This window comes from Lissotriton helveticus, chromosome 1_1, assembly GCF_964261635.1.
Source record: "Lissotriton helveticus chromosome 1_1, aLisHel1.1, whole genome shotgun sequence".
NCBI lineage: Eukaryota > Metazoa > Chordata > Amphibia > Caudata > Salamandridae > Lissotriton > Lissotriton helveticus.
The window spans coordinates 1486070371-1486096504 of NC_136057.1; the positions used below are offsets into that span (position 1 = coordinate 1486070371).

A 26134-nucleotide genomic window follows, 5' to 3' on the forward strand; every position below is an offset into this window, starting at 1 on the left:
GTTGCCTCTAAACATCCGTCTTTAGCCTGTAGCTTCTTCATTTATTGACACGGCTAGAGCACTAAAAACCTCAAATATACAGATCTTATGTTGAGGTGGACATCAGGTAGGTCGCTGTGGATTTAAACCTGAACAAACTGGATGACGCATATGAAATATGTTTGTTCGAAACATTTCATTATCCAGTATTAGGGTATCTTTCATAGATTCACATGCCTGAATCATTCCCCGTCGTCGGGATGGGAGTCCCTGGTACCTAAATAAAGTAATGTCTCATTAGACATATAGAGTAATAGGCCAAGGGCCGCACATTAGTAAAATATTTTTGTAAAAAGGACCAAACTTCGGAGAAGAGCCAATCAGCTATCACCACCCTCTGGAACCTTCCAGGAAGGAGCTCTAATCCCTCAGATTTTCTTCCGCACGTTGTGCTAAGGGAGTCTCCACTGAGCTCTGCTTTCCTTGTTTTCTGGATTTCCAGTGTTTTTTTTCTATACATTTCCATCTTCTGTGTGAAGTTCTCAAGTTCTTCATGGCAGATACTCCTAAAAAAGGCCTTTTTGGGCCCGGTGCTTCCTGTGGTAAAAAGAGACTTCATATTGATGACCAACACAAGGACTGTCTCTAATGCCTTTACCCTGATCACTCCTCAAAGGATGTAAGGTATGTCGTACCTTTTCTTCAAAGACCATCAAAGAGCGGGAGGGACGCCTTTTAATTTGGCTGCAGAGGCTTAAAGATAAAGACCAAGCCTCCTCTTCTGAGGAGAGTGAGAGCTCCTCCAAATCTTCACATTCCTCTTAAAAAAGACCCAGAGTGGCCTCTCCAGCCCCCTCAAAAGTAGACGCACAAAAAGTCTTCAGAGGCACATCCTAAGGTTCTACCGGTGAAGGTTTCTCCTCAGGAGGTTCTTCATACCTTCAAGAAGCCTACTTCCACCTCGTCTACGACTGCCTCGTCGACGGTGGTTTCGACAGCGAAAAAATCTCCGTCTACACCTTTGAGTGTAACCTCGTCAACGACGACCGTCTCAACTTCTGTTGCGTCTTCACTATTGTCCACGTCGACGACTTCGTCGACGGCTGGTAAGTCTGTCTCGTGGACGATAAAAATAAAGAAATCTTCGTCGACGTCAAAACCAGCATCGATGCTATGATCGCCGACGAGCGTGTTCCGTCGACGTCTACCCCGCCGAAGAGGGCTCCGTCGACGACGACAACACAGTCGACGACGACTCCGTCGACGGGAGCTCCGTCGACGTTACCAACCATGTTGCCCGTTGATGCTTCACCATTGATGCTTCACCGTCGACGACTACTCCGTCGACTGGCTCGTCGACGACAACGGAATCCAAACTACAAATGGCATATGCCCACCTCAAGATTACAAAACGCACGCTGACACCGGCCCTGACTTCTCCTAGTAGGGTCCAACCATTGCCTCCAACTCACCTCTTGGAGGAGGAAGATTCTGACTATGGCAGTATGTTCAGAACTGCGACAAGTCCATCTGAACTTCACGTCAAGTACCACGACAGCTCGGACTATGATCACCAAGAACCAGAGGACCAGGTGGATTATCCTGAAGAGCGCCATCCACCTCCCCCTCCCATGGTTTCTCTACCTGCGTCTCTAGTTTCCGATCTCCAATTTCTAATGACTGACTAGAAGCAGAGATTTCCAACTTCTGCTGCATCTCCTCCTTCACCTCCAGTGGTCTCTCCACCGCCAAGGCCATGGCCTTCACCTCTAATTTTACAGCCTGGGCCTTCCACATCACTGCCTCCGCCTTCCACGGATGATTAGGAGGATCCACATGAGGAAGGGGAACTCCACGATTCCCAATATACACATGATGAGTGGGATGATTATGTGATCCCCTGTCCAGCATCCCCGGTGCCTACTTAAGCTGACCCGCAGCCTGAGGATATCAGGGGTTTCCATAACATCCTGGAAAGGGCTGCACAGCGTTTCCAGATCCCTATGCCTTCACACCAACAGGATTGCTTCCTTTATGACTTTAAGAAACCTTTAAAAAAAATCTGTCAGATCTATACCTATTATTGACTATATATGGGATCAGGGTGTAAAGATTATGCACAACCCTTCTTCGATCTCCCGGTGCTACCTCGGCTGGACAAGAAATACAGGGCTCCGGACACTGCTCCAACCTGCCTAACCGGACACCCCAAACCAGACTCAGTCATCACACAAGCCGCTCAGCGGAAATCAAAAAACCCTTCCGTTCCGCTGACCGCTCCTCCAGACAAGGATGGCTTGATAATACTGACATGGACGAGAAATGTTTCCCAATATTAACAGTGCTTGTATCCAATTCCTTAGCACTGTTAGGACGCTATAACAGACAGATGTGGGCGGGCATTGCTCAATATTTCGGGGCCTTGCCGGACGATTAGAGGGAAGAAGCAAAGAAGATCTTGCTGGAGGGCGAACGATCGGGTCCAAAATCATCTATTGGATATCGCCTCTACTGTATTTCGCCAACTGGCCGGCGCTGCAGTACTACGGCACCAAGGTTGGCTAAAGGCGACGTCATTCCGACCGGAAGTACAAACAAAAATTCTGGACATGCCCTACGACAGTCAGCTTCTTTTTGGCACACATGTCGATGAAGCTCTTTAGGGTATAAAATAGGATACGGCTAGGGCTTTGGGTACCCTTCAATTCAAAAACCCTCCTTTTCGTGGCTCAAGAGGAAGAGGACAGTCTTCTACTAGAGGAGACTACCAACACTACGGATCTTCCTATTCTTCCAATCGGCAATATCGGCCACAGTACTAGCAGCGTCACCAACAACAACAATCATCTAACACTAAGTCCTCCTTTCGAGGAAAAGGAGGTCGACAGAAAGACGCCGCTCAGCGACAATGACTTTTCACTACCGCCGAACTCCACTTCCTCTCCACACTCCAGAGTTGGAGGAAGAATTTCCCATTTCCTACACAATTGGAAACAAATAACAACAGACTGTTGGGTTCTTCAACTGGTTCAATTTGGACATTCGCTAGAGTTCATTCAAACTCCTCCCCAGACCCCTCCCCAAACCCCTCCCCGACCTATGCTTCACAAAAACCTACGTCTTCTACTCCTGGAGCTTTCACTCATGCTCCACAAGGGAGCTATAGAAAGGGTTCCTCTTCGTCAATGGGGGAAGGGGTTTTACTCCCTTTTTTTCCTGGTGCGTAAAAAGGAGAAGAAATGGAGACCGATCTTAGACTTGAGAGGTCTCAACAAATTCTTAAAGAAGCAGTCGTTTCGCATGGTTACCATCCAAGAAGTGCTGCAACTTCTCAACGCAAACGACTACATGGTGTCTTTGGATCTTCAAGACGCCTGTTTTCACAACCCTATCCACCGGAATCACAGAAAGTTTGAGGTTCGCAGTTGCGGGCAGGCATTACCAATTTCGTGTCCTACCTTTTTGACTCAAATCAGCGCCGCGCATTTTTAGGAAGTGCCTTTCTCCGGTGGCCGCATATCTCAGACAACAACACCATCAGGTCTTTCCATATCTGGACGAATGTCTCGTCAAAGCACCCTCTCTAGAAGGCGTGACCAAGTCTTTCGACGCCTGTCTGCAGCTTTTCATTCGCTTGGGACTCACTCTCATTCAGGACAAGTCTGTCCTCCAGCCTTCCCAGCATATAACCTTCCTGGGTGCTACTCTCGACATGACCCAGAAGAAAGCTTTTCCGTCGCGAGAGCGACAAAACAGACTTTTTTACTTGGCAACTCACATAAAATCCAAAAAGTCTCTTCAAATCCCTTCTCGGAATGATGTCTCCCTGCATTCTACTGATTCTGCCTCCACATGCACCCTCTTCAATAAGCGCTATCGGCTCAATGGGTCCAATGCGAAGGGTCGTTTGACAATGTCATCCGGGTGACCCTGCAAATGGTCAAGGCTCTACAGTGGTGGACTCGGCCTCACAACCTTTCTCAAGACTTGCCTTTCTTGCTGCCAGCTTCTCCACATACCATCACAACAGATGCATCCCAGGAAGGGTGGGGAGCTTTCCTCCAAGAACTCCAGATCAGCGGAAAGTGGTCCCTTTCCGAACGGAAGCTTCACATAAATCTCCTCGAGCTGCGAGCTGTCTATCTGGTTTTTCTAGCATTCCTTCGCAGGATAAAGAATTCTCTAGTGCTTGTACGGACGGACAATACCACGACAATGCACTATCTAAACAAGCAGGGAGGTACTCGTTCTCTGACACTCGCCCACGAATCACAAAAAATCTGGAACTGGTTGCTTCACCACAACATTTCCCTTCGGGCAGAATATGTCCCAGGAACAGACAACGACAAAGGGATCTCTAGGGAATGCCTTTTCGATCGCATGGTTCAACGTCTTTGCATACGCTTTTCCACCAATTCCCCTGATTCCCAGGGTCCTCAGGAAGTTGAAAGCGGAACCTTGCACGCTCATCTTGATAGCTCCAGCACGGCCGCGCCAACATTGGTTCATGGAGCTTCATCTTCTCTTCCTGAAACAGCCGATCCCATTGAAACCGTTTCCCTCTCTTCTCACAATGAGCCAGCAACAAGTCCAACATTCGGATCCAGCATCACTCAAATTATTGGCTAGGCTCCTGAGTTCAGAGAATTCCATGGTCTAGACATTCCTCCGGACGGCAGGGCAGTTCTGGCTCAGGCTCGAGCCGACAGTACTAACAAAACGTTTTCCTTAAAATGGAAGAGGTTCTGAATCTGGTGCAAATCAAAGAAGATACGCCCTCTTTCATCTTCTCCGGAACAAATATTGCCTTACCTTCTCCATCTGGCGAATTCAGGTCTTGCTTACGCTTTCATTAAGGTTCACCTGGCAGCAAAATCCCGTTTCAGAAGATCCTCTGCAGGCCCTTCTCTTTGGTCTAATAGGTTGATTAAACAGTTTCTTAAAGGCCTATTCAGGACATTCCCTCCTGTAAAGTCTTTACTTCCCACTTGGCAGCTCAACACAGTTCTTGCGCATCTTATGAAACACCCTTTTGAGCCGATACACAGAGCTGATCTTAAGTATCTTTACTGGAAAACGGCGCTCCTTCTAGCCCTTACCTCGGCAAGGCGAGTAAGTGAGCTTCAGGCATTTTCAATTCAAGACCCTTTCCTTCGGTTCAAACACGACAGGGTTATACTACGAACAAATCCTAAATTTGTGCCTAAGGTCCCATCACACTTTCATCTCAATGAGCCTATAGTCTTATGATCCTTCTTTTCAAATCCTCAAACGGCAGCAGAAAGAACTCTACATTCTCTGGATCTTAACGCTGCCTTAAATTTTACATTGACAAAGACATTTCGCAACCAACTCTTTGTGGCTTACAGTCGACCTAGGAAAGGTCTTCCACTCACTAAACAAAGTATCTCTCGGTGGATCTCTGCAGCTATTACTTTCTGTCACCAGCAAGCCGGGCAACACCTGCGTTCCAAGGTTCAAACCCATTCCACTAGGCGATTTCTACCTCCATGGCACTCCTCGCAGGATTGCCCATTACGGACATCTACAGAGTGGCAACATAGAAGACACCGCATACATTTACCACGCATTACAGATTAGGGTCAACCCAAAAGGAGTCACTGGGACTTTGGCAGCCGTAAGCTGTGGACGCATCCGTTGGATTTATTCCCGCTATAAGCCCCTTGCGGTAATTCATGCCCGTGCGCCTTTTGAGCCCCGGTCACCTTCGACCGACCCGGATTCCACTTGTGGACATATCCGGTGGATTTATTGCTGAGTCCAGCCCCATGCGGTAATTTATGCCCGTACGCCCACTGAGCCCCGGTCCCCTTCGACTGATTTTCCTTTTTCGTAAGCGGACCGCGTTACTCTCCGATAGCCTTCTGGCAGCTTGAATGTTTATGTAATAGCATTGTTTGAGACAAGCAGAACTTGCCCAACACCCCCCTGTTTCAACCGTCCTGATGAAGACCAGCATGTAAGGGAATAGTCACCCTACAACGCTCAGGGTCAAAACGTAGACTACTACTCCCCGTACCAGCCTCTACCCCCAGCACAAATTTAACTGTTGATTTCAGATGCCTGGTTTTTTTAAGTTCTATGAACATTTTTTATACCAATGCTCGGCTCCCTTAGGAAGCCCATATAAACTCTGTCTCTCTGTGAATAAGTATGTTTTACATGTACCACGTTCCCTACCCAACTACACTTCCTACCACTTCATGTATCCCTTCCCATCCCTTTACCATTTGGGCACTAAAATTTACCAATTGATGATTTCATAGAAATGTATATTGTGTGGTTGAGTACTCTGTGAATAAATAACATTGTACTCTTTAATTTTATGGAATTTGTTCTAATTTCTTTCTTTAATTTTTGAATCTATCTGTCCTTCCGTTCTGGGACCCCTCTTACTGTAATACTGCATACATTTACCAAGCATTACTGCTTGGATACAGAACTCATGAAGGATGCTGCAGTGGGACAAGCAGTGCTCCGTCATCTATTTCATTAGAGGTGAGCCTTTCTCCTCATCTCACCATCCTTCAGGCATATGAATCTATGAAAGATACCAATACTGGATAACCGCAGTTACAGGTAAGTAACCCATTCCTTATCACAACTTGGATCTTCTTGGAACAGATAATAAGGGGAAATGTCTCCCATTTATTTGGCCCAAAGAAGTGCTTTCTTTCCTGTGTTATTTTTATTTTGGGTAGAATCATATTGCTGAGTTTGTGTATAAGTATAACTCAGAAGAGTGCATGAAATGGTGTAGACAAGTCTCTGGGCAGCCTTATAATCAGGCGGGAGAGTGTTATGCCGGGTGATAGTGCACGGGCTCAGGAGGGCAGAGTTGGCCTGCTTTGTTCCCCATGCTAGAGCTATGAAAGAAGACTTTCCAAGTGTTGTTGGAATTTACAGAGAATATAATTTTGTGCACAAAGATACAGAGCATCAGTTTAGTTTGGTGAGGGAGAGGCAGAAACAGGATATACTACATATTCCCAGACAATTGTAGAAGGTACTGGCAGTCAAGTTGATTTAGTTCTAAGGCTAAGGTCACAGATCACTGTCTGCTCAATAGGTCAGTAGGCTCTGGGCATCTTGCGTTGCAATGATCAGGGGATCCTTCATTTATGTTTTACTGATATTTAGTTTCACATGTTTCTGGTCATACATGATGGCAATATGACCGTGTAATTTCTGATTTAAGATTGGTTTAGATGCATCAACAAGCATTTTGCGATTCTTTAATAGCGAAAAAATACCGATTTGCTATTAAGGAATAGCAAAATAGAATGCATCAAGAAATCACTAAAAAAATAGCAATTTCTTAGAATTCCTTAATTGCGACTCGCAAATTGCGGGTCGCAATTAAGGAATACCTCCCCATTCATTCCTATGGGCCCATAGGAATGAATGGGAAGACAATCTCAACTTGCGAATCGCAATCAGCGATTCGCAAATTGAGATTGCGATTTCAAGGGTGCAGGGGTGTCCAAAGGACACCCTGTTGCACCCCCTGAAATTGATCGGTGCTTATATATTGCGCACATACATGCCCTTAGGGCATGTGTGTGTGCAACATGAAACTTTGAAAAATGCACTTTAGTGCAATTTTCAAAGTTTTTGCAAATTACCATGAAGTTGTACTTCATGGTAATTTGCGTGCCCTATTAGTGAATTCGCTATTTTTAAAACTCAATTTGTGATTCCTTAAATGCAAATAATCGCAATTTAGCGATTTCTAATTTGCGATTTTTTTTTTAATTTGGGATGATGCATCCCAAATGCAAAAATACCGGTCGCAAAGCGGCAGATTCTGAGAATCTGCCCCTTTGCGAGCGGATTTTTATTTGATGCATCTAGTTGTATGTCCTTTGTCTCTAAAGTAGCAGGGTTAGGCTGAAGAGTCAATAAGATAAAGCCATTAGTGAGAGGCAGGTGCTGAATAGGATTGTACGGATTATGGGGAACCCTGTGGATAGCCAGATTAAAATCTGGAGAATCAGGACATGTGGTGAAGCATGATGTCGAATGAAGTGAAGGTGATAAATTCCAGTGCTATGAAAGCACAGTGGAGGGGCAGGGGTGATACGTGTTAAAGGGAGCAAAGAGGTGAAGATGTATGAGGGCAGCAGTTCCAGTCTGGTGCACGTGTGTCCTCATATTATCCCACTTAGTGATTTCAAAGGCCTCAGTTCAGCTGCAGGTTCAGACGCTGTCCTGGGAATTAGCCTGGAGCTCATGGAGCTCTGTGTAATTATCAAGTTGTGTTAATGTTGCTATTTAGATTAATCAGAAACTGTATGCTGCCCATCTCTATAAGGTTCTTTGGGTTGCTGGGCTAAGTATATGCTTCTTTAGCTTTTCAGAACAATCCAGAAGATTCCCTGATGAAAGGAGGTGGGAGTCATTCAAGCCGTAAGGAGGTTTAGTTTAAGGACAGAAGCGTCTAGTAGATAACTGACGGGCATGGGTGGGCATATGTGAGTTTGTGATCACGACTTACGGCAATCCATTACAAACATGGATAAATAGGAGTCAGCTAATAGAGAAGGCTGAAGTATGATCGAGTAGGATGATGCTGGAGAATGAGTATTGTAAAAGGAGGTCATTTGTTTGGTGAGGTCAGGATTTTACTGAGGCGTTTGACTAGTGTGACAAAATAGTTTGACTGTTCTGATGTCTTGGTCGTAGAATTAATAGTGGAGTTATAAATAGTCACTTCAGTGGGCATTTGGGTTTAGCAAAACAGTTGACATTTCTATTAGATTTGCAAAGTACATAATGTCACTTCATGATGTGGTCAATTGATTGGAGCCTGAAAAGTTCTTTGCTATGCCATTTCTGATGGACCTATCTTCCTGCGGATACCTGTGAGAAACTGGGTGTCTGTTGCAGGATCTCCCCACTTTTTGCCTGTTCGTTTTTCCACAACATATTTGATTGTTTTTAAGCAGCACATCAAGGCCTGGTCAGCCTGCACATAAATATAGAATCAAGAGAAACGCAGGATTCGATTCCAGAAATATATAGAAGAGCATACCCCAAGAACAAGGCACAGTCACGTACCAACTACCCCAAGCCCAGTCCATTTCCCATTGCATAACTGCAAACACAGTAGAAAAAGATAAGGTGTATCCTCATGTCTCTGTTACATATTTTACTGTCAGTCTGAGCCATGATAGGCTGCTCTGGCTCCAGCAATATGTCCCTGTATTCAGCCCAGCTCTGCCATATCTTGGTATGTTTTTAGGGCCTACCCGTTGCCCAAAACACTGCCACCTCTACATTCATGCACTGATCCATCGCGTTCTTCCAGACCCCCACCAACTGTGGCATCACTGCCTTCCGTTTCTAGTCCATGTCCTATTTAGCCAACGTGAGCGCCCCCCCAATCCCTTCAGTGCTGTGAAAAAGGATCAGTGTCGGGTTTAGGGGAATGTTTCAAGAAAGAACCCGTGCCAGACAGGAAGTCATTACCCACCAGAAATGCTGCAGAGCATCACAGCCCCATAAAGTGTGAAAGGTGGTCTCCTCTATCTGTGCTGCAGCTTAGGCACTGGGGATCCGCAATCACCCTCATCCGCCATAAACTGTGGATCAGAGGGAGGCGAGATGAAACTGCGGCCCGCGTGGTCTTGGGGGTTAAACATGTCGCTCTATACACGTTGATAGATTGCCTTTCTTCATAACTCCAGGTAAACCATCTACACACTCCTTTTATCTTTACCTTGGTGACCCTGGATTCAAAATAACTTTGTGGTACCCCTTAGGTAGTTTTCATTCACCACATAACTTATCTCCCACACACCCACACTCACCATCACTTTTTTTTTAACTAAAAGATCTCCGCTGAAGAGCCCTCTCGCGGGGCGCGCGGAGTATTGCAGCGCCAAGCCCGATGATGAAGCATGACACCCTCACTGGAGTGTGAGGGCAATACTTCCTAATAAGGAGGACCCCTTGCTCTACTACAAATCTAACCTGAGACACAGTAACACAGGAACAGATACCCTGTTAATATTTTCCTACACTATCGAGTCCATTCTTTCCTATTGTAAGTGTACAGGGAAGCCATAGAGAGTACATCGGCCGGATACTTGTCATTACGAGTTTCCTAGCTGGTAAACGTTTAACATAAAACTTTTTCCCCGCAGGAAATCACAACGCGGTCGTTTTGATTCCACATACCATTACTCCCCAAGTCGGAACAATGACTTACGTGGGGGGGCGGGGGGGGGGTTGGATTTAAAATCCAACACCTTCCCTAGTGTCCGCACAGACTGGAGTTCGAGTATTAAATAATACTATTCCAACATCCAGCACCCCTCAGCAAGCCGTTGTGCCGACTTGCGGAGTAATGGTATGCGGAATCACAACTCAGTTGTTGTAACAACCTCGTTAATTCCCTGCGGGGAATAAGACTGCGGGATAAAGAGATCGATTCTTCCTAGCTCCATGATGGCTTCACTGTACCCTAAGATGTTTGGTACCAAAGAGCCTGTCTTAATAAATCCTCACTGTGGCGAGTGCTGGATGTATTAATAAATGCACACAGGGGACCTTTTAGAGGGTCCCCTGAAAATCTACCAAGCACTGGTGTGGCCTATGACTATTCATAGCTAGTCTGCCACCACCAGACATGCTTCTGCTCTCAAGGGGTGAGAGTCCGTGCTCTCAGAGGCACAAAACAAAGCCTACTCTGGGCAGAGGTGTTTCACACTGTAAACAACCATTACAATGAATCGTTTACCCTGCATACCGTCACCCCGCATACCATAACAACGCAACTACCAATACTCTGCAATGCCATTACAACGCATTGGCATTACATTTTATATGCTTTTACCATGCATGCTTTTACAACGAAATTCGTTATAAATGCATGAATGGCAAAAGCATATGTTTTTTATATGGAAGTATAAGGTAAGTATAGGGGTTTGGGGTGTAGGGGTATATGTTTTAAGGGTGTAGGTGTAATTTTAGGGTTGTGTATGTTTGGGTTTTGGGGTGCTCAGGTATTTTTAGGGTTTAGGGTGAGTTAAGGTTTTGGGGTTCTGGGGTATTTTTAGGGTGGGTTTATGGTTTTGGGGTATTTTTAGGGTCAGGGTGGGTTAGGGTTTTGGGGGTATTTTTAAGGTTCAGGGTTTGTTAGGGTTTTGGGGTGTAGGGGGTATTTGTAGGGTTCAGGGTGCGTTTAGGTATTGGGGTAATGGAGGTATTTTTAGGGGTAAGGGTGGGTTAGGGTTTTGAGGTGTTGGGGGTATTTTTAGGGTTTAGGTTTTGGGTTTGGGGTAGGCTTTAGGGTTTTGGGGTGCTGGGGTATTTTTAGGGGTCAGGGATTTTTAGGGTTTTGGGGTACAGGGAGTATTTTTGGGGTTCTGGGTGTGGTTAGGTTTTGGGGCGCAGGGGTATTTTTAGTGTGGTAAATAAATAATTAATTACCGGTACTATTTTTTTTTAATACAATCAATAAAACAGATAGCTCAATAAATAAGAGTCAGGATTCGAGGTATCTTGAGTCTACAGGCTTTAATCAGGCATAAGGGACAGGAACAGGACAGCCTGCACGGGAATGATGGCAGCTGCCGGGGAAATGGGAAAAGGGGATTGGCAACTTTCAGTAACAGTACACAATATATATATACTTCAACAATTACATTACATTCAATACAGTAGGCGCAGCAGTAGGCGTGACTCGTAGCAGTCGCGAAAGATAAGGGCAAAATGATGTAACAAAAAGGCGTGTACAGGGCGTATACATAGACATGTGATGTAAACGTAACAGAAATGTCATAAACGGGGCAGAAACATGGAGGGGGCTACCTGAGCAGCTGAGACCTCTAACCTAGTGGTGCGCGCAAACGGGCAATGACGTGTTACCAGGGAGAACTGGGGGCTATGACTTCTGCGCTAGAAGAGGAGACTAAAGTCTGGAGTGTCAGAGCGACATGTACCTAAGACATATCTGGTATCTGGTATCTGGTGTTTGGAGTACATATTGATAGAATCCAAAAGTTATCAGGGCAAAGGCTACTAGACACTAAGACTGATGCGTGCATAATTCTACATGTGTTGCGTGTGCAAGGAATATTCTATGAATATTAATACAGTATTTCTCTTACATGGAGACATAAAGGCTAGACCATGACGGAAACTATTGATGCGATGCAGTAGCTTAGGAATGCAGAGAAGGAGGGCTGGACTGATAACTAGAAACATAACATACTCTTGGCAGACTGGGAGGCAGAGCCAGGCCGGGCCGGGCACTGCGAGGCATGAAGTAAGCGAAGGGTCAGGGATGTAGGTAGGGGCTGTATCGCTCCTTGGAGAGGGTTCAGGAGACTGGAGCTGAATCTGAGTCCGGGCCCTTTTGAGGCCTAGAAACGGGGACAATTCAATGAATTAACATGTACACTGTGAAATGTGGCAACGTAGGTTTACATAAGCCTAATATTCGTTGCTTTCACGAGGACTGGAAACTGGCATACTAGAGATGGACACAACTGCAATTGCGTCTTTAATCAATCAGAGGGGAATACATGCATATCGATCATGCACATATAACATAAGATGGGGAACACGTAGGCACATACAACATGGCAAAATTTACTTTTCCACATTCCCTCCTTGTGCCCTACGTTTCCATCAGGAAACATCAATATTCATGATACCATCTATCATTTCATATAGCAACATTTGCTCGTCTCGAATTGTCTTAGAGCGGGATTTAGGACTAGGAATACAAGAGGTAGCACACATGCCGCAAATCGCAGGGCCACATTGTATACAGAGGCAGCAACTGAATATGATCATTACTGCTATACCTAAGAATGACAATACTTTCCATCCCCAGGCAGATATAATACTCCAGAGCCAACCGGACCATGTCCAGGTGCCTGGATTCTGGTGTAACTGATGGGCAATTTTATGAAGTCTGGTTATAGCTGAATAAACAGACGGCGCGTTATTAGGAATGAAAATGCAGCAACTAGATCCGATGACTCTACATGCTCCTCCTCTATCGGCCAGTATGACGTCAAGAACGAGACGATTTTGGAGCACGACGAATCTCATAGCAGATTGCTCTTCAGTTAAGTTACCTAGAGCAGAAGTAGTCTCATTCACTACTGCTTCAAGGGTTCTGGTTAACCTACGTATTAGCTTACTATTCTGGACAGGTCCTATAAAGAAAAAGAAACCTTTATTGAAGTCTTGATACTGTTCTAGAGTAGTTTCAGTTTGATCGACAATTGGGGACTCGATCTCCCTTCTATGTCTGACGTGTACTAGATGTGTGTTTCTGTGATAATCAGATGGGGCTAGAAAAACTGGTGGCAGTAGGAAGGCAATGTAACATGTTCCATCCCAATCGAGGGGCAGACGAACATATGCGGTCTGACCACAAACAAAATAAGAATGACGTGAGGCTTTGAAAATAGACTTCCCACTGTCACCATACTCGACAGTAGTAGTACAATCACTATGTCCTACATGTGCGGAACCATTCTTTCTGACACATAATTCGCCTTTGACTGGTAGTACTGAAATAGCAGGTAAATCTGGAGTAGTATCGGACTGAACATTCAGGACCATGAAATTCAAAGAAGAATTACCTAAATCGTACACTTCATTTTCTAGATCTAACCCTGTTCTATGGTAGAGACCCTGCTTGTCTGGAAAACATGTTCTATTCAGAAGGGACATATCATTGGAGGATGACGTTAAAGTGGACCATGCTCCACACGAACCATTATGTGAAAACGGATAAGGAAAGAGTGGCAGAACTCCCTTCGGTGTCTGGAAAGGGGGGAGTCGACCACACAACCAACAATTAGTGGCATTGCTGGTCTGGTGTGAATAGTGCAACATTCGGATGAATGTGTTATTTCGCATAGCAAGACGATAGGATAACTCGTGAGGAGGCAGATCACTAAATGTGTGCTCTACTGTAACATTAGAAAACATATGTACATGTGAAATTGGAAAACATAAATGTAAAGCATAACTTGTGCAGGTAACCATAAGACTCAAAAATAGCAAGAAAAATAGAACGATAATACATCTTTTGGAGTTTTGACTAACTCTCTCACTGTGTGGGTCTGTCTCATACATGTCAGGAACCTGTCTAACCGTTTCACCCGAGAGGGACTTAGACAATTAAACTGGCTGACTTATTTTACTAGACCGAAGTTTCTTTTTATACTCCTGTTGCGGAGTTTCCTCTAACAGGGGAACTTTGAGTTCAGAGTCTGTTTTTAGGCAGTCTTTAGGAATAAGGCAGTCCTTAGCAAAAGTCTTTTCTCGTAATCCATGGAATTTTCTGATATGGCTCAGGTGGACCCACCCTTTCCTGCCTTCAAGTTTTACGGCGGTCCTTGTTGTTAGCAACACCATGCGAGGCTCCTTCCAACGGGGCTCCAGCGGACTTGAACGATCAAAATTTCGGACCAAAACGTGTTCACCGGGAACGACTTCATGCGGTTTCACCTCGGTGTTGTCTGGAAATGCGGCGGCAACCTGTGAACGACAAGAGTGTAGGGCAGACATCAAGGAAGCTAGGTAATCTGTCAGCATATTACTGGAAACATCTGTAATACTGCGGGGTCTAGGTGTACCCCACATGTTTGGGGGGCGGCCGAATACGACCTCATACGGGGACAGACCTGATCTGGAATGTGCAACCATCCTCATATAAAATAAAGCAACTGGCAGGGCAACTAGCCAGTCTACACCTTTTTCTCTACATACTTTAGCAATTCGGATTTTCAAAGTCTGATTATGTCTCTCTACGAGACCGGCTGCTTCAGGATGGCGCACACAATGGAACTTCCACTGGTACCCTAACAGAAGGGAAACTTGTTTCATGAGCTCGGATGAGAATGGCTGGCCGTTATCTGAATACACGACCCTAGGGAGTCCATAGCGGGGAAAGAACTCACGAACCAACTGCCTGGCAGTGGTCGCGGCTGTATAATCTGGAACTGGATATGCTTCTGTCCACCTGGACAGAGCGCATACAACTACGAGGACATACTTGAAACCTCGACATCGCTCCATCTGAATATAATCCATCTGGAGGACTTCAAAAGGGTGGTCAGGAGGTTGGAATCCACCTTGTTCCACCGGGACACTTTTACCTGGATTGAACTGACAACATATCATACAGGTACGGACTTTCTGCTTGGCTGCAGCTCGTAAGTGCTTGTTGAACCAAAGGTTCTGAATACTGTCTAACATAGCTTTTTCTCCTAGATGTGCTGGACTATGTGCGGTATTAATAATGACTTGAACCATAGAGTCAGGGAGACACCATGTGGTTTTTCCTTCGTCAACCATCCCTGATCTGTCTGGACCCCTCCTTGTTCGGACCATTTCTTGATTTCTTCGGGAGTAGCGTGTAACTGTATGTCTATGACATCTTGTGTAGGGTCCTTGACTGTCATACAAGTAGTCGGATCTGGAGTGAGTGTCTGTGTCGTGTTAACTGGAATGTCTGGGGTCTGAGCTGTAAGCTTGGCTGTTCGATCTGCTAGATCGTTACCTTGGGAAATGATGTCAGTAACTTTCGTATGTGCCTTGCACTTCATGATAGCGATAGCTGTCGGTAAATGTATTGCATCTAACAGAGCTTGAATGAGGAGACCATGCTGAATCTTGGTTCCATGAGAAGTCATGAAACCTCTCTCCTGCCAGAGCACTCCAAAGTCGTGTACGACTCCGAACGCGTAACGTGAATCTGTATATATGTTTACTTTCAGGTTCTTGGCACGTATGCAGGCTTGGGTCAGAGCGACTAGCTCTGCTGCTTGAGCAGACAGGGTGTTAATACGATGTGTTTCTATAACTTCGGTTTCAGTAGTCACTGCATACGCGGCTACTAGTTCTCCTGTATTTGTTCTCATACATGAACCATCCACATAAAGTGTCAGGTCGGGATTAGGTAACGCAATGTCTGTCAGGTCTTGTCTTGGCTTTGTCATAGTGTTAACAACTTCCACACAGTCATGTGTGGCGGGATTTGAAGTAACTGACGGTAACAGTGTAGCAGGATTTAGAATGTTGCAGCGTCTGATTTCTATGTGTGGCTGGAATAGTGTCAGTTCATAACCTGTTAAACGTGCAATTGTCAAATGCTGAGTCTGGGTTCGGTTTAAAAGAACTTCCACAGAATGTGGAACTTGTACTGTCAGGGAGTGTCCTAACACTATGGAATCACTTTGTCTGATAGCTAGAGCTGTGGCTGCAACTGACTTGAGGCACGCAGGCAGAGCCTGGGCCACTGGGTCTAATGTGCTAGAAAAATAAGCACAGGGCTTGTATTGTCCTGCTTGATCTTGTGTGAGAACAGATAATGCAGTACCATCACGTTCTGTGACAAAAAGTGTAAAAGGCTTACTGTAGTTCGGTGTTGCTAGAACAGGTGCTTGACATAAGGCTTTCTTTAACTCATTAAAAACAAGTGTATGTTCCTGAGTCCAAGGGAGGACAGTCGATACGGCTGCCTCCTGTGTCGTTAACTGTATCAGTGGCTTGGCTAGAAATGCATACTGAGGAATCCATTGTCTGCAGTAAGAAGTGAGGCCGATAAAGGCTCGTACCTCCTTCTGTGTCTTGGGCTGTGGAAGACGTGCTATTAACTGGATACGGTCAGGTGTCAACTGCCTACCCCACTTGGACAGTAAGTGTCCTAAGTAGACCACTTGCTGGACACAGAATTGTAATTTGGAAGGGGACACCTTGTGCCCCTGCTCGGCCAGAAAATACAGAACTGTAAGTGACGCTCGCTCGCAGTCACGTTCAGAACGGGCTGTGATCAGTAGATCATCGACATACTGGAGCAGGGCAGTGTCAGTTGGCATGTGAATATTGTCTAGTTGTCTCTTAAGTGCTTGACTGTAAATACTAGGACTTTCTGTAAAGCCTTGAGGAGCTCGTGTGAATTTATAGCTTCTTCCATTTAAACAAAAACCGAAAAGGTACTGGCTGTCTGGATGAATGGGGACACTGAAAAATGCGTTCTTGAGATCAATAACTGTGAAGAACGTGGCTTCAGAATCAATGGCTGTCAATAGGGAAGAAATATCTGGGACTACTGGGTACTGGGGTACGATACATTTATTAAGCTCTCGAAGGTCAATCACTAATCGATATACTGGAGGTGCATTTGGATCAGTACGTTTCAGGACTGGAATGATAGGAGAATTACATACATTGGAGTCAGTTTCTACAACCACTCCTTGAGCAATAAGCTCGTCAATAATTTTGGATAAGGCTGCTACAGCCTCAGGTGGCAATCTGTACTGTCTGATTCGTGGCAAAACTATACCTTGCTTGAGAGTCACACGATGGGGTGTGATATGCATACAACCTACATCAGTTGGACCTTGCGCCCATAAATGCTGTGGTACATTCAATAATCTTGGATCAAAATCACGTAATACATAATGACCTTTAAAATCTCTCAGAAACAATCGGACCCCTTCTGGGGAGCAGCAAATTACTGCACCTAATTCTTTTAACGTCTTAATGCCTAACAAATTTTCTGGACATGATTTCGTAAGTAACAAATCAGTAGTTCGGGACAATGGACCAACTTCTAGAGTAACTGGTTTCGAAATTTCATTAACAATCGGCTTTCCTGAAAATCCAAGGGAAACATTTCTAGAGCCTGAGAGCGGAGCCCCTGGAACCTCGTCATGACTGATAGTAGTCCTACTTGCCCCTGTATCAATCAAAAACTTTCTGTCTTTCCCTAATACTTGACTGTGTACATAGGGACCCTCTTGATCTACAGGTATCTCGATGAGAGGCAAGCCTACCTCCCTCTCTAGGCTGTTTCATGAATACGGCTGATAATCTGGATATTCTGTCTGGGCATACTGGTACATCTGCTGTGTAACATGCTGTGTTGCAGCGATAGGCTGCGGTACTGTAACTGTCTGTTGTGCATTCTGTGGTGACTGAGAAGTCTGTGGAACTTGTTCTTGTCTAGGCGGACGTGGTCTTTCTTTAGTTTTACCTGTAGCTATGTTGTGTTTCAGAACTGCACACTCGTTTATAAAATGACCTGGCTGTTTACAGTAATTGCAAGTCCCTTTAACGGGAGCTGCAGGATGACTGGCTTGATTCGGACCCCTCTTCTGGCTGTCTTGTGGAACAGATTGTGCAACTAATACTTTCATTTTCGTGTCTTTCATACGTCTCCTTTCGTGTTCTTGCTCTTCCCTGATTCTGTTCTGGTGATACTGGAGCATTTGTAACATCTGTGACGGGGTATTAGCTTGCCAGGTACTTTCGACTTTCAATACTCGATTTTTAACTTGTGGACTTGAATTCTCGACTAGTTTGGTAACAAAAAGATGAGGGTATGATTCGCTACTTGTTTTCAGACCACTGTTAATAATAAAACATTTTTCAAATCTAGAATAAAAATCACTAGTGTCTTCATCCTGTTTCTGTTTACAAGCTGAGATGGCATCCCAATCTTCCTTTTTCGTGGCTAGTAATCTTGGCAAAACCTGTATCAATAACTCGGGCAATTCTTTAACTTTACCCCCAAGACCGGTACCTGGTACTCGTGAATTATCTTCAGCTTCTAGAGCTGTCCAATCTATCTTTTTCTCTCCCACCTCCCATTCTTTTTCCTTGAGTTTTTCATATACCCCTGCGGGCAACAGGACCTTTAACATTTTAATGATATCAGGATACGTGTATTCTCCCATACGGAGCATGTCTTTTAATTCTCGATGGAACCCTGCTGGATCTTTGTCGTGACAGGGAATTAACTTTTTCATCTCTAAGAGTTCCATCTTTGTGATAGGGGTGTAAACAAATACTCGTTCTAGATCACCACCCGTTCCTCTAACTGGGTGTACTTCTCGTAACGGATGCTGTCTATCTATGTAAAATGATTTACTCTCTGGGGGTGAGACATGAACAAAATGCGGATTCAGAAACGTTCTATATTTGTGGCGCTGTTCTAGAATGATACTAACTAAATCGGTACCTAGACCTCTCCATCTATACTGGAGTAACTCGTTCAGAACATCATGTAACGGACCTGGATCAGAATGCTGTCCCTCATATAGTGTAATGAGGTGCTGGATCATATACATACCCACCAGTCGCTGCTCGGCTGGGGGCAGTTTCAGAAACATTTGTGCCACTATTTCGTCTGGAAAAGTGGTAGAATCAGTAGTCCATCGGACTGCTGATCGGGCTAGTTCTTGTTCATGCATGGTACTAAGTTCATTATAACCGATTCGTGATTTCAGAATGTGATCGGTACCTTGAAATACTTGCTCAAGAGAACCTTGTTCTGGTGCTGGAGAAAGGAAAACTTTCTTGTGATCTAGGCGTGAATGTCGGTCGGGAAGTCTAGTTCTACCTACATACGCTATCCTGGTGGGATTCTCGTCGTCTACCTCTTCATTATCAGAGTTGTCTTCTTTCTCGGTTACTTGTGCTGCTTCTCGTTTCTCGTGTAACTTTATTAATTCCCTACGGATTTTCTTGTACATACTCTCTATACAGTTCTGTGTCTTGTGTCTTCCCTCGGCTATATGGTCACTCCACCTAGTCAGGACTTTCATTTCTTCCGGATCTTTATCTGGATAATCTTGTTCTCTTATTAAACAATTAATTAGAAACTTTAAAAGCATGAGCTGAATCTCGACTTTTCTTTGGACCATGGCATCGCCAATACTTTCTGGATCTACTCCTGTACGGATGAAACGATATATTCTGTCTAGATATCCTTTCATATTCGGCAGGGTGTCCAAATATTCGGTCACCCGTCTTACACGCAATGAATACAGGACCATATCGTCATCGCCTGGGACTGGATCATAACGGCATTCGGTAAGTGCTCGCTTGATATCTGCAACTGACTGAAGTTTGGGCGAACGCTGTAACGCTCGTTCATGTAGCTCGAGTAGTGTTAGACGTCTGTGTTGAGGCGGTGTTCCAGGAGGACTTCCCCCCGTGGCCCCTAGACTAGAATCGTTGACGGGTATTGTACGTGCTGGGAGAGTGACTGATGTAGCGGGTACATGTACTGTAGGCTGGACCGGGGGTACCGTAACAGGTGCTGCAACGGGTGCCCCGGTGGCTGGAGGAACAGGAATTACATTATTTACAGGAGCTGGCGGAACAGGATTTGCATATGCTGGGACTGTGTCGTCCAAATAGGACGAGAGAAAAATATCAGCTGCAGTCGGTTTGTGACGTAGCTTGATCGGAACTAATGGCGGCGGAAAATTACATGGTGCTTCCGGGGTTGCTTTTGGCAAGTCCTCGGCAAGAAGAGGATACATACCCTTAATAAGGGCATTTCTCTGTCTGTCTGACTGTTCTGCTTTAACTCGTTCACCTACTTCGATCAATTCCCTTTCTTGGGCTTTTTCTGAAGATTCCCTACTTAATTCTGTTTTTCTGATTCCTTTTTCTGTTCTTCTATGAGATTCTTTGCGCCATAACTCGATGGCATCTTTCTGGGACTGTCTGGCTTTCTTTTTCCATAATACTTCTTCTACTCGCATGATGCACTCGGCATCCCATGTACCTGACATGGGCCATCTATATTTCTCCTCTAATTCCTTGGTGTAATCCACCCATAAGTCTAGATATAAAATGGCACTTAAGCCATGCTTATGATACATAAAATGACCTGGACTGTCCCTAGGCGGGACAGGAACTGCTTCCTCGAGCAAGCCTCTTCTGGTTTTTAACTGACGTAACTTCGAGAATAGAGGCATTGTCTAGGCTGGAATCTGGACACAATACAATACACGATAAACACAATAATGACTGGAAAAACAAATCACTCATACCACGACATTGAAAACACATTAAATAACATCTAGAATAACAGTTCGGACAGAATATTACCTGGTATACTGAGAATAGAACACATGAATTTCTCGAGAACAGAACTTACTAGAATTACTAGATGCACTGCTAAAACAGTACGAAACATACCGGTCCCATAAAGAGACACGTCAGGACCCGCATCCACCTAGGTGAACACTTCGTGTTGGATCTGTGTACCCAAACCCACGGACCAGAGACAAATTAATTGACCCTGTCTAGATACTACCCCAGCAACGGTACTCACCGGGCAGCAAGAACGGAAGGCCTCGGACTGGACTGGACTGCTACGACGACGGACTACGAACTTCGGACTTTAGTTACAGGTGGGCCTCCGGATACCTCGGACCTTGGACTCTCGGCTTGGGCTCTGGTCGGGACTCGCCGCGTTCCTCACCGCCTCGTCTGGATGCTGGACCGCAACCTCCGTCTCCTCCGTGGGCCTGAGGGATACTTGAAGCAGAAATATCTGCTGGTGCGCAGTAGAGTTCCGTCACGGCTGCAGAGGGTCAGGGGGCCTGCGTGGCTTCGCCGGCGCGTGGGGAAAGGGCAGGTTCCTATTCGGGCGCCATTATGTGGTAAATAAATAATTAATTACCGGTACTATTTTTTTTTAATACAATCAATAAAACAGATAGCTCAATAAATAAGAGTCAGGATTCGAGGTATCTTGAGTCTACAGGCTTTAATCAGGCATAAGGGACAGGAACAGGACAGCCTGCACGGGAATGATGGCAGCTGCCGGGGAAATGGGAAAAGGGGATTGGCAACTTTCAGTAACAGTACACAATATATATATACTTCAACAATTACATTACATTCAATACAGTAGGCGTAGCAGTAGGCGTGACTCGTAGCAGTCGCGAAAGATAAGGGCAAAATGATGTAACAAGAAGGCGTGTACAGGGCGTATACATAGACATGTGATGTAAACGTAACAGAAATGTCATAAACGGGGCGGAAACATGGAGGGGGCTACCTGAGCAGCTGAGACCTCTAACCTAGTGGTGCGCGTAAACGGGCATTGACGTGTTACCAGGGAGAACTGGGGGCTATGACTTCTGCGCTAGAAGAGGAGACTAAAGTCTGGAGTGTCAGAGCGACATGTACCTAAGACATATCTGGTATCTGGTGTTTGGAGTACATATTGATAGAATCCAAAAGTTATCAGGGCAAAGGCTACTAGACACTAAGACTGATGCGTGCATAATTGTACATGTGTTGCGTGTGCAAGGAATATTCTATGAATATTAATACAGTATTTCTCTTACATGGAGACATAAAGGCTAGACCATGACGGAAACTATTGATGCGATGCAGTAGCTTAGGAATGCAGAGAAGGAGGGCTGGACTGATAACTAGAAACATAACATACTCTTGGCAGACTGGGAGGCAGAGCCAGGCCGGGCCGGGCACTGCGAGGCATGAAGTAAGCGAAGGGTCAGGGATGTAGGTGGGGGCTGTATCGCTCCTTGGAGAGGGTTCAGGAGACAGGAGCTGAATCTGAGTCCGGGCCCTTTTGAGGCCTAGAAACGGGGACAATTCAATGAATTAACGTGTACACTGTGAAATGTGGCAACATAGGTTTACATAAGCCTAATATTCGTTGCTTTCACGAGGACTGGAAACTGGCATACTAGAGATGGACACAACTGCAATTGCGTCTTTAATCAATCAGAGGGGAATACATGCATATCGATCATGCACATATAACATAAGATGGGGAACACGTAGGCACATACAACATGGCAAAATTTACTTTTCCACAGTCAGGATGGGTTAGGGTGTAGGGGCTAATTTTAGGGTTCAGCGTGCATTTAGGTTTTGGGGTACTGGAGTATTTTTAGGGGTCAGGGTGGGTTTAGGGTTTTGGGGTGCTGGGGTATTTTTGGGACTTAGGGTGTTTTAGGGTTTTGGGGCGCAGGGGGTATTTTTAGGGTTCAGGGTGGGTTTAGGTTTTGGGGTATTTTTAAAGGTCCGGGGTGGTTAGTGTTTTGGGGTGTAGGGGGTAATTTAAGGGTTCAGGGAGCATTTAGATTTTGGGGTACGTTTTTTTTAAAGGGTTAGGGTTTTTGGGTTCGCAGGGTAATTTTAGGGTAAAGGGTGGTTTTGGGGTGCCAAGGGTAATTTAAGATTTAAGTGGGAATGGGTATTGGGGTGGTATGGGTATTTTAACAATTTTGGGGAAGTTTGGTTTTTGGGATACAAATGGACATGTATAGGTTTAAGTGGGTATTTGAAGAAAAAAAAATATATATAATATTTGAATGAATAATGTATATATATTTATAAATATATAAAATATATATATGTGTGTGTATAAAGAACTTCACTTTTACACAGTTTATGCCTTCACCACGCATGCCTTTGCGTTGTAATGGCATGCGTGGTAAAGTCATATGCGGAGTGAAAGTTTGCGGGGTGATGGAATCGCGTAGTAATTGCACTTGCGTTGTAAAAAATGCGGGGTGATGGTATGCCGGGTAATGTCTTGCGGGATATCGACACATTCATTTCACACCTCCTCCAGTCCTGATTGGTCTTCCAGACTTTGAAGTGAAACCCAGGCATCTCCGGATAGTGGAGGATGCCAACCCCCCTTTTCCTTTGGCAGGTGGAAAGGCAGGAAATTTAGTTAGATGAGGTGTGCCCACATTCAGCCAGCACCACCCTTAAGGTGTGTCAGACAATGTGGACCCCACTTTCGAAAATCCTCTATCTCGAGATGATAGGAAAACCTATCAGGGCTATGGTAGTGCCCCTTCCCACAGTGAAGTCGGGTAGCTCCTTGGCTACTTCCTGTCTCCCCCTTAAACACCACTAAATCTAGTATTTAGGTGGCATCCCTAGACCTGGGACCTTAGATGCGATTAACACAAAGAAGAAACAGACAAAGAAGAGCTGCTGCCTGAGAACTGAAGCCCTGCTGCAGAGATATTTGCACCAAACCCTTCCTGCTGCCTTAAGGACTCGACAATCGTGGTGTGCTGTCTTGCCTTGCCACTGTGAGACTACAAAAACCCAGAAGCATCTCCAGTCTTCAACAAATTGACAAAGAACATCCCATATAACAGAGGCTCTGCTCCCCTGCAGCAGCAGGCGCCTAACTGCAAACTCCGGTCTTACGACTTGCTGCTCCCCTGTGACTGACACAGCACCTGGACCAAAGGTGGTACACCAGCTTTGAAGGGTTAAATCTGTTCCCCACCAAGATGGAGGGCACCAGCACCTACCAGAGTCATGCTGCGCCAATACCTGGGGTACCAGACCTCCTGCACCGAGACGATGTATCCACTCGGCTCCATCTGCCCAGGAAGCAAGCACCTGTCAAGGCACGGCTTGACCCATGAGACCCACTGCGTGGTCCAGTTGTCCCGAAATCGAGTCTCCAAGCTGTCTGCTTTGGACTGTGAGGACATATTTACGCATGCTTCCCGGATGACCTATAGGCTCTGCATTCAGTCTGACTGGGCCCCGGTAATGATGATTCAACTGCTCTTCTGTGGACCTGAGTCCCTTGCGGCCTGCTCCCTCCAGTGGACATCCTCTGAGTTACCTGTAAGTTCCCTTGTACAGTACATTTTCAAGTGACCCCCTCTCCTGTAGCGTACCAACTACCAATGACCTCAACACCCTTCTCCTGGGCAAATCCGAGATTCTCTTGAGAATTCTCTGGTGGAACAGTGGACCCCGACTTGCTAATTACCGAAATCCAAGAGGTGAACCTTAAAAACTCGATTTTATATGCATTTGTGTCTTTTTCCCCATTGATTTTACGTGATTGATTTTGCAAACTTTAAAAATGTATAGCTTTAAAAGTACTTACTGTAGAACGACGGTCTTGGTCTAAAAAATAATATAGAAATTGATATTATTTTTTGCAGTCATACTTGTGCTTGCGTCTCATTTATTGCATTAGAGTACATCAAATGCGTAGCTCTACCCTCTGATAAGCCTAACTGCTTGCCCATGCTACCATAAATAGAACATTAGTATTATCTTATTTTCTCTCTGTAAACCAATAAGGGACTCACTGCTTTATATATACTCTAGATACCTCTCCAGAAAGGGACATCTCTTACCCCTTCGGGCCTTTGACTGAGAAATATTTCTCCTTTACTACAGCGGTGTGTAAAGCTGCAGAAACTGCAGAACAGACTTTGACCTCGGTGGAGCCTAAGATGAAACATTTTAATGGAAATCTTGCAGTCTGCTTCCCCAGTTGCGGAGGCCATGCTTCCTTCTAATAAAGCATTACTGAACATTGTTTTGTGTGCCTGGAGGAAGTCCTCCTGGGGCATAGACGTCCACAGATAACTTACCAGATGCACAAGCTTGCTCCATATAACTCGAAATTCATGTCTTCGATACCACCAGCAGAGAGGCTGTTTGTTCAGGGTTCATCCTACATACGGAATCACAGTGCCTTCCCTTTTGCCCCACCGGACTGAGAGTCTAAATGACTGGACTCTGAGCTGGAAGGTCTTTGCTTCAGGCAACCTCACTCTATATGCAGGGTAGCCCTTGATTACCATGCCGCTATATCCGTTCCTTCTTTGATTTGGCCAAAATGATGATGATGAAGACAGATTTATAAAGCACACAGATTCTCCTCTCCTGGGACTGTCCTGGTGCTAGTCTAGCAGCAAGTAAAAAATGACAGAGTTAATAGCCAGGTTTTAAGCTTTTTAGGTCTCGCCTGGCGAAAGCAGCACATGCACTGCCTACGCCATGGAGAGGACCTTTATGGAATCCATTCTCCTGTGGGCTTAGGTACACGCGTCTGCATCGACAAAGATGGCTGCTCTTGCCATCTGTCCAAAGCAGGCAGCATGCGCGTGTCCGTGGGACAGTGGACAGTCCGCCGCCATCTTGTTAAACACGCCAGCTTCCTTCAACTCTGGCTCCGTCAAGTGATGTGCGCGCCCATCGCGCCGTGCTTTCACTTTTTAACAGGGCACGCACGCGCGTGACCAACCCAGAGTTGAAGGAACCTCAGTTACAACCTGAAATACAGAAAGCGTGAATATTCTTGAAAAAGAAGAGATCGTCCGAAAAGGCAGCTAAAGAACATTTCTCAGCTGCAGCAATGTAACTCTTCTGGCAGATTTATTGTCTCTGGTTGCTCAAGTTTTTCCAAGACAAAAAACCCTATAGAAACGTGAGTTGTGAGTAACTCTGCTCATTGAGGAAAATGTTAAATTGCTTCTAGTGTGACATGGCATGTGGGCCACTTGTCCTTTCTGTTTTAGTTAGTGTGCGGTGAACCGAA

The 26134-nt window shown here is 45.3% G+C and overlaps 1 protein-coding gene across 1 annotated transcript in view; it reads left to right on the forward strand.

Moving 5' to 3' along the window:
- SLC48A1 (solute carrier family 48 member 1) overlaps window positions 1–26134 on the forward strand; it is a 181619-nt gene that overhangs the window by 113835 nt on the left and 41650 nt on the right. The gene's annotated exons all lie outside the window — the stretch shown is intronic.